Below are 10,556 nucleotides of genomic sequence, written 5' to 3'. Positions count from 1 at the left end.
GATGTGCAAGGTATAAGATTAAGCAGCTCAAGGATACTTAATTGAGGGATTCTGGACTATCACCCACAGAGTGATGTGGGAGTCTTCTGCAGATACCCATGGTAGCAAGAAAACAGCTGGATTATTGTCATAATAGCTTTGTCTGAGGAAGAGAAAAAGCACTAGGAGAAAGAAGATCTTAGAAAATATTTCCACATAAAGTGAGGGTACGTCATGGGAAAGTAGAGAAGCCCTCATTGGAGTTTCATCTGGAGTTTAAAACCTACTGTATGCTATTTGTGATCACTATGAGTTACTCAGAAAAAACTTCCTTGTGCAACCTAAGGCTTTGACTATCCTTATTTGCAGTTCCATAGCTTATTCACTAACTTCTCCATTTGATTTTGTACTTTTCATTAGAAAATTCTTCCTTTATGAATACTTGAAAGCTACTCTTTGGCATGCTGCTTACACAGAGGAGGTTGCTCAGCAATGCTGTGGTCCCTTTTATTTACTCCTAACTTCAGTTGTTTCTGGTCAGCCATTAATAGATAAATATGTTACTATCTGGTTTTATTCATCTACTAAAATCTTATCAACATAGAAGGGTCCAGCAGCTACAGAGTCCTCTTCCTACCCTTCTCTCCAGGCCCTAACATGTCCTCCTCCAGATATTATAGTGTTACAATATTCCCTTGTATTTTAACACTCCCTCATTCTTGAGGAGCACCTATTACATCAAGTTCTCCTTCCATGGTCATACACTCTGCCTTCACCTGTTATTATTTTTAAGCTTGTGGTATGCAGACATTGATATTACTTATTTTTAGTCATGTACCTATTTTTAACTCCTCTGCTTAGCTCCCTGCTTCAGAATCTACCACTGTGATTTCAGTTTAGTTATCCTCAATGTCATCCATCATCCCTGTTCCTATCTTTTAGAACTGGATACAGAGTTAAGATGCTAATGGGGGGAAGATATGTGGAGATGGAGGCATTCTTTTACCCAAAGACATGACTACTCACATCCTACCCAGTGCAGACAATTCACTGCCTGATCCTGCATGCTGCAATGAGATCAGAGCTGTGTGGCCACAGACCCCTTTCCATAATTAGACAAGGGCTGCATTTTCCTTTGGAAATGCCCCTATTTATCATCAAGACATTTCAAAGCTCAAAAGCTCATTTTCTCTTTTTTCCCCTTTTTAATTTTTTTAAGGCAATGGGACAGCTGATTTATCCTAGCAAGTTTTTCCGTGTCAGGAAAATGATAATGAAAAACAATTTCTACTTTGAATTTTTTTTAGCTATTCCATTACTGAACCTTCCATTGGCTCACTGGAAACTGCAAGAGAGGATTTGACTCTTTTCTGTGGAAAGAACATGGAAAAAACCTTACTAGGCTTTTTATAGCAAAAGAACAATTTTTCTTTTATCCAGGATTTTGCTTCAATTTTGTATAATGTTTCTTTGAAAATACATGTCCCAATTTCCTTTTAAACTTCTTTATTCTGTTCTGTTACTGAAAAGACTGCAGATGGAAGGGGAGAACCAGGAACTCCCCATATCAATCAGCTCTATTCATTCAATGGCTGTATTTATTAGTTCCATTAAAAACATATTGGAAAGGCCTGGTCCCTCACTTCTGCATGCCTACACAAACCTGACTGCCTTGCCACCCTCCTGTCAGTAAGGGCTCTATCCTGAGGCCTCTCTCAGCTTGAGATTCCACATGAAACATGAATCCAAGAGGATATCACATGCTTCTAAGTCTTGTTGGAAAGACTTCACACAGCTTAACGGCTGTGGAGGGGGCAGGGGACAGTTAGATGAGGAACAAATAAGTACTTGAGATGAACCGATAATTCATTTTTCAAAAAAAATAAATGGAAAGAAAAGGTCTGTGTAAAGCTTGGAAAATGTCTCCATTGCTACTGCCATCACTGAAATGAATGTACATGTAACATCTGACCAGCACATCACTCATAAACTATGGTTTTGTGGCAAATAAAGCACTTTGGGCTGCCATCAGACAAAGGAGCAGTTCTTGGAGAAGGCTGTTAATTTGCTACATTTGTAATGCTGAGGCATGGACTGGTCGCCTTCAGAAAATGTTATGTTCTCTACATACCTCTTCCTGTTATTAAAATCAGAACTATGTGGAAGAGCAGAACCACAGCAGGAGCCTTCTACTTAAGGGACAAAAAGAATTGGTGCCAACAGAAGTATTAAAACTGTACTGGCTGTCTTCTACCACTTTTGTTGGTGCCCTTTAAAAAAATATATATTTTTTGTAGTATGGCAAAACACAAAAAGTTCTGTATGAATCTGTCATGGTTTGACACTGGCACAATGCCAGTGCCCCCATGAAGATACCTTCTCCCTGGTTTCTGCTGTGAGATGTGACCAGGAATAAGCAAAGCAGGCTCCTACTTAGGGAAAAAGAACCAGAACTTTATTAACTACTCTACAACTACAGATAAAAAGGAGCACACACACAGGGAAAATGAAAACTTCACAAGTGCATTTCCTCCTCCCCCCACCAAATTTCCAACACAATACATTTGGTTCCTCAAATCACCAACTCTCGGTCCAGCACCACCTTTTAGACAATCAATCCTCAGTTCATCAAGAGGAGAGGAGTCCTTCTTGTGCCATGGGCTTCCCCTGGAAACACAGCTGAAGCCTCGTGTGTTTCTGTGTCACTCGTGGCACTGCCCGGAGTACATCTGCCATCGTGACTTCTTCCTTTTCATGTCCAGTGCTCTCACCACTGAACATGGACCAGAACTGCTTCTAGGGTTGTCTTTTAAGGATGCTCTGTCCCGATCCAAAAAAGGCACAGTCTCTCCTTTGGGACACCTGTCCCCACAATCTCTCCTTTGGGACACCTGTCCCCCCCATATTTTTCACCCCCTGGGGCCGAGGGGCATCAACACTGAGCAGTCTCTGTATCACAAGGAACATGGGTCTGTCCATCTCTCCTTTGGGACACCTGTCCCCCCCATATTTTCACCCCCTGGGGCCGAGGGGCATCAACACTGAACCTTCTTGGTTCTGAGGCCATTGCCTCCCCCTAGAATGCAGTCTCTGTATCACAAGGAACATGGTTCTGTCCATGGCTATACAAAAAGAGTCCAGCAAAAGCTACTCCATCATCTCTTCCCACTAGGATTCTTCTCTATTCTTCTACTATCTCTCACTCGCCCAGACCTCTCTCACACTGGCCCATTTCCTTCCTCATCTTCCACTCTATCTTCTAGGAAAGGTCAATGTTCTGTAAAGTTCTCATTCTCCAAAAAGGGGTTAAAAGCTCCTACAAGCGGCCGGCTGAACCCCCCTCCTTCTCCGTCCCAGCCGTGCTGCCGGCGCAGGCCCATGTTTATCCAGTCTCAAGGTTACAGTCCCAGGCAGCGGCTCTCTTTCTCTCTCTCTCTGTGTCTCTCAATGGCTCCCGGTGTCTCTCTCTCTCTCTCTCTCTCTGTGTCTCTCAGGGGGGGCTGCCCGATGGCTCCCGCTCTCTCTCTCTTCCACCCTTCCACCCCGGGGCTCAGGCCTACCTCTCCCGGCCACATGGCTTTCCCCTCCCCAGCCAGCAGCTGGGCCGGGGGAGAGACCCGAACTCTTTCCCGCCGGAAACCCAAGAGAACCCTCCCAGGGGAGAGCTCTGCTTTTAACCCCGTGTTCTCAGAGGCGTGTCCATGTCCCAATGGCCAGGTTAAATGCCAATATTAAAGTCTGAATATCCATTGGCCAAAAACACAGCATCCCAAAAAACACATTTCCTGTCAAACCACCACAGAATCAAAAGATGTCCACACTCACAACTGAGAATTAAGGTTGCAGTTTAAGTGCTACTTAAGTTGAAAACCTACCTAGTAGCTTTAGTGGTATTTAGTTCAGACACCAGGCTAGAGATGACTCTTCAGAAAAAGCAATTTCTTTCTGCATTCAGCCCTGAAGAGTGCTCCACAAAAATCTATCTGCTCAGCCACATTGGAACTTAACATCTTCATCTCTTTGAAAGCAATCTCTCTTTCCATAAGCATCAGATTGGATAACTGCTACCTAATAAAGTCCTTTTTCTTTCCTTAAATATATATGGACCACAAGCTTTAACACCTGCACCCTTACAGCTCTTCAAAGGAAGAGACTGGAGTTTGCCCTGATGTCCTTAAGCACTCCCAAAGATGTATCACATACAGTCTCTTCCATACATACCCTCTTTTTTTTTTCTTAAGTGGGTCACAGTGTATTAACTCACAGTTAGTTACATAGCCATGGTACTTTTTTGTCTTTTATGGCAACAGAAATTCAAAGATACAGCAAAAAATATCTGCTTCCTACCAAAGAAAAAAAAAAAAAAAAAAAAAAAAAAAATCCAAAAAAACCCCCAAAACCCAACTCTTAGTATTACTCGCCCTGTCCTCAAAATGTTTGATCTGCACAGCCACCTTTGACAGAGAATTCTTAGCACAGCTTCCTTTCCAAATGATTGAGCAGAGGTGCACTAGCACCACAAAATACATATCAGTATCACATCAGCATGGCCTCAGCCAAGACTGAATACATATGCACCCTGATAGTCACGTGTCTTTGCGTGACAGGAAGTAAGCATGACTGAGACAGAGAGCTCACCAACTCACAAGCACATGCTTGGCCCTTCCCAGGTTACAGGTTGTCCCTGAGCGATGCATTACACAATTCCAACAAAAAACACAGCAGAGAGAACAAGGCAGGGAGAAGGGAGAACCATAGCAAGCCATACTTTCACCTACAGTATTGGCAGTTTGTCACAGCACATGCCACAGTTGAGACAGCCACAATACACAGAGTATTGCCATACCATTTCTGAAAGCTCCAACCCATACAGAGTAACACCTTACCATTTCAGAAGGCTTCAGGTAGCCACCCGTACAGAGGACCATCATACCACTCCAGAGGACCACAAGCATCTGCTCTCCTTACTCTTTAGCCCAGCCTTTTGTATCCTCATGCATTGCACCTGTGTGCCCTCTGTTCCCTTTGGTGATTGGTCAGTGCCCCTGGGCACTCCAGCTCTCATTGCTTCAATGCTGCTCACCTGCTTTCCACAGCTGTAGCCCGTTGGGGATGAGGCTTGGCTGCCACTGAAGCAATCATTGTGGCACTTTGGCAGCCAGCTATGGAGAACTTGGTGTTTAACAGGATGTACCTTGATGGAAGGCAATACAAACCAGGAATGACATGGCAGTGTAAACAGATTAGCAGACAGGTGAGACCAGGGAAATCAGTCGGTAGCCTCTGTGTCTTTGGAATCTGATAATTTCTTTAATGCAGGTACCCCTGTCTGGTAGAGGAATGCTATCATCCCTGGTTTAGGAAGTTAATGGGAGGCTAAAGACTCCAAATACCAATAAAAATATTTAGGTATTGAATACTACTGTGAATTTGGACCAAAGTGACAGGTTTACAGAGGCACAGGAGTATCTGGCTTGACACACAAGGTTTCTTAACACCACACTTGTATTACACTCAGGAGGGCTTTGTTCCTCTCCTCACTGACATTGCTTAACTACAGGGGTAGGGTAGGAGAATGTTCTTAAGGATTGTGGTACCACCAGAAAGGTAAGGAGGGAACATAAAAACTTTAATATTCCTAAGTACCTGTGTGTGCACATGTCTATAAATACATATGTGTGTATATGGGTCACACAGAAAGCACTGATGGTGCTGATGGGGACTAGCTGCCCACTCTGACAGTTGCCAGCACACAAAACACATGCCAGTCTGGTTCCTAATAGGTTTGTATCCCCTTGCACCACAGCTGGAGATGCAAGGCATAGCTAAGAGCAGCTACAATCAATGAGCCTTAAATTTAAGTGGTACAGAAAGTGGTTTAGTCCCACTTCAAATACTTCTTCTGGGTCAGCTGTGGGGCATAAGGCAGAATCATCAGAAAGGAAGAACCATAAATATCCTTGACCTATCAAGTGTTTTCACCAGCCATAATTCTTCACCAAACAAAGCAAAAGAAAAAACTTCATAAAGTGATTCTGGCATCAGACTCTCCTTGTTTTCAGTCCCATCACACTGTAAGACAATTGGCACCATAATGAGATGGATAAAAATTATGGCACAGTCTGAGGGTCACATCCTTTTACTGGATTTTTCTGAAACCAGTTACAAATCCCTTTCAGACAAATCAACACAAAGAAAAATTTAATTTTTCTAGGCCTTACTGAAAAATTAGTTGCTGTACTTATAACAAAGGGTATTGCACCTATGGCTAGAGTTACATGGAATTGGTTTTGGTCAAGGAGAGATGCTGTTCCCAACTTGATGCCAAAGTCAACTCAAGTCCCCTGCAGACTAGGCTGTAAATGCCTAGAAAGTGGATTTAGAATACAATTCAGTAATTAACAAATGACAGTTGAAACCATCCTCTTGAGCTTGGCTACTGTCAGTAGAAACCCTTTCCCCACTGCTTATTGTGAATGCCCGAACTTCTGTTAAGTGTACCATCTCTAGTCTCCCCATGGAAAGCAGAATCCAGCATTAGGCTTTCACAGCAGAATCACCCAGGCAAAATGTCTGCACAGATATTAACACCTTTTTGTGTGTCTGCTAGAGCCCTGGAGCAAGTGAATTCCATGGGCATTCTGTACTTATGCTATTTATATTTACCTAAAATATCTGCAGTGGCATGGGTACAATCTGGCTCTTCCACATCCTCATACAGTTCTTGACCATACAGATCCTCATAGCATCTTGCTCTACTCAAAATCAAACTTGAGCTGAGGTTTTCTCTGAATGTTTTGTCCTCTTCCTCCCTTTCTCTTCTGTAAAAATAATATATATATACAAAAATCAGTAAGGCATTTAAATCTCAGTGTACATTTCTCTATTAAATTGACACAAACATATAAGCAATTTTCTCAGAGCTGTTGACTACTTTTCATTTGTTTAAGCAGCTTCCAGGAAAGTTCTTCCCTATGTAGACGTAGGACACTTCTGAAAAGTGAAGGATAATTGGCCAAAATCCTTTTGACATAGTGACTCACTGACAGTGATTTCTGATTAATTAGGGGCACATTCTCCTCTTGATCTCTCTATAAGTAACTCCACTAATGTCAAAGAGAAAGCTGCCCTCCTTAAGTTTGTCAGGCAGCACCTCCCCAGGGGCTGGTCTTTTGCTGAGGGGCTGAACAGAATTGCTCAACCTCTGGATGTTTCTTTCACCTGCCCACTGCTGCAGCTCAGCTTCCTTCTGGAGCATGTGAGTAGTTCTTGCTGCCAGGAACACCCAGTGCAGGCAGTGGCAGGGGAAGGAGGAGGCCTGCCCAGCCTGGCGGCCATCCCAGCTGGCACAGCTGACGCCTGGAAGCGCCATGTTGGACATCTGAGGCTCCAAGCTGAGGTGGCCCAGCTGTTGCTGTTGGGGCTGCATTCAGAAAGCAGAGCAGCTACCTCTCACACTGCAGATCAGTTAATTTTGGTATACCTGGTCACAATGACACAGTTCCTGTGATCTCCTGGCGCTCCCCTCACAGACAGCTGTGGTCATCAGGAGAGCCTGAATGCAGCTGCTGGAGGGAATGGCACCGTGTGGCAGAGTTGGCAGTGCTCATGTGGACACAGAAACACACCTGGAGCCTCCTGGGGCTGCCTGCTCAGCACAGCTTACAACTCGCACCACTGAAATCTCTTATCTTTCCCCACACAATCTCCTAAAACAGCACCCATGTCTCTGCCTTTGAGCACCCACTAGCCCTCGGTCCCACCCGGGATTTGGGGTTTGTCTGACAGGGCCATACCAACAATTTAACAGTAGTGAAAACCAGACTATGGCTCTGTGTTGTTTACTAATGAAAATGTGACTTGTGGATGCCTAGATGGCATACATAGGTCAATCCATACCATGGCTCAGGAGAACTGGCACCCAGTATCAGGAATGCTGATAGAAAAGCAGACAAGGAAGTAATAGCAATGCCCACCACGAAGAACATGGCAACATTTTATAATTCTTTGGTTACATTTTACACTTTGGTGAAAATAAACCCCCTCCTGGCTCTACAGAAAGCCTGGACAGCTTTGCAATGGGGACCCCAAAAGAGTGAGGTAAGGGGTGGCAGAAGAGGGGTGACAGAATCACTGTGCAGAGAGAGGGCAGCATGGCTCCCATGTACCGGGAAAGGACCCACCTGACGGGAGGACATGTCATCCTGTGCTTCCCTTCCACCTCAATGCTCCTGCTGCTGCTGGCACCACTTCCAGCTGCTGAGGCCCTGAGCAGGGCTGGCTCCTGCAGTCAATGCCAAAAGGTGCCCGACAGGACAGGCTGGCTGTGCCAGGACACCTGAGGGGAGACAGGCGCCATTCTGAGGGTCCGGGCTCCCCATAGGGCCCGGCCGTGAGGCGCCTGAGGGGCCCCGCTGTGGGCCCCGCTCTCCGCAGGGCTGGGACGGGAAACTGTCCTCTGGCAGCATGAAAATATGGAAAAGGAGAGAAATGAGGAGTGGGCTGAGACGATTTGGGGAAACGCTAGCAAGATAAGCATCAGAAAATAAAAACAGAATGGAAAGAGTTAAGGTTTATTAATTACCATTGCTTGGGATTGCAGGGTGTTTGAGGTGATGCCTGGCTGCTCCTTACGTGACTTTACATGGAGACAAACATCTGTAGCTGAGTCCTTCTGTTCTGTGCCACAGCTCATGAACTGTATTTAGGTTACAGCTTTCACTGTTTCCCAGAGCATCAGGTGTTCTTCTTTGATCATGAGGGCTGTGCCCTCCTTCCTATTCCAAACTATCTTCTTTCTAGCAGTTCCTTCTGCACCATAAGCCAGCCACACTATTTCAGGGTCACAGGAAGGAGGTGGAAAGTAACATTTATTTTTGGGACCAAAATATTCACCTGAGAAGGCCAAGGTTATCATTGATGAATTTTAGGTACTTGTATTTATTTTGCAAGGGTAAGAAGCTTTTGTTGAAGGGCAGGAAAGTTCCCATTTCTCAAAGATACTTCCTTAATATTCCAAAACACTTTTAAAATGGTATCATCACTCAACTACACTTCTCTTTACTTGTGGGCTTAGTACTAGTCCTAGGTTTCATGACATCAGCTGGACTGAATCCTGAGAAGAGAAGGGCCTCCTGATTACCTCAGTAAATTAGAAATACTAGATAAGATCTTCAAACCAGAAGGCAAACATTTGCTTGGAGTGGGACTCTGCTTCCCAGCTCCCACACTCTATGTTACTTGGGAATCTCAAGCTGAATTCTTGTTCTACCTGTTTGAGGTACTTTTGTTCAGTCTGCACCTCCAAAAAGCCCAGCAGAAATTCAGCAGATAAAGGTAAATTTGACTGAGTTTGGAAGAGGATTCAAAGCCTTGAAGGATTTTAACCTCAAGACTAATTAGCTGCAGCATCTTTGTCTTGTTCAGTTTTATTGCCTCTCATCAGTGAACATTAAACTGACAGAACAGAAGCAGATAATGAATCTGAAACCATGCACAGAGGTACATGAGGAAGGCTCTGTGAAAAGAGGATGTGGCTGTTATGATTTCAGACAAGAGATTTCCAGGAAAGTGAAGTCCATGGACAAGCCACGGACACAGAAGGCCCCTGGAAGTAATTGTTCCAATGATCTTTGTTAGGTCTCAGTACCATAGAGGCACATGATGAGGCACTTGAGCTCTCAGTCAGTAGATATGGCTTGTGACTAGGCCTTTGGAAAGATTTCCAGCCAGGTGGTCAGTAACTGTTAATGAAAAACTGTTTATTTCATATCAAAACTGACATCTTAAAAAACCAATTAAACCCAGAAGTATTACAAATATTTGTAAAAAGAGGTAAAATAACATTATTCTGGTGGCAAACCTTTGCTTTCATTCACATTTAATGTTTCTCTCCTTGTTTACATTCATTGGAAAAAGGTTAGTAAAGTCAAAAATAAAAATCATAATTTAAAAAAAAAATTTAAAAAAAGAGGGGAGAAAAACCTGAGAGACCTGGGGTTGTTCAGCATGGAAAAGACCTTGGGGAAGACCTCATTGCAGCCTTTTAGTACCTTAAAAAGCTGGTAGGACTCATAAAAAGCATGGTGGGACTTTTCATACAGGCAGGTAGTGACAGGTCAAGCAGTAATGGTTTTAAACTAAAATTGAGCAGGCTTAAATTAGGTATTAGGAAGAAATTCTTTACTCAGAAGGTCGTGAAGCACTGGAACAGGTTGCCCTGGGAGGCCTGGATGCCCCATCTGGATGCTTGGCAGTGTTGAAGACAGGCTGGATGGGGCTCTGACTGACCTGACCTAGAGGGTGACATCCTCTCCAATGGCAGGGGGATTGGAACCAGTTGATCTTTAAGGTCCTTTTCAGCCCACCCTATTCTATGACTCTATGTCGTGCTAAGTTTGCACATGGTGAGTTTGCATCAGATGAGCTCAACAGAAGGCTCAAGTACAGTTTAACCCTAGAAGTAAATGAATTTTTCTTTCCTCAGAAAACTCTGTACCCAACATCAGGAGTTGCCCAAGGTGTGTGACTGTGTGCTACTGAAAAATTTCAAAGAGGAGGAGTTCATTCACTTTCTG

The sequence above is a fragment of the Molothrus aeneus genome, chromosome 7, assembly GCF_037042795.1.
Source record: "Molothrus aeneus isolate 106 chromosome 7, BPBGC_Maene_1.0, whole genome shotgun sequence".
NCBI lineage: Eukaryota > Metazoa > Chordata > Aves > Passeriformes > Icteridae > Molothrus > Molothrus aeneus.
The sequence above is the reverse complement of the archived record's forward strand: the minus strand, read 5'-3'. Positions refer to the sequence as shown.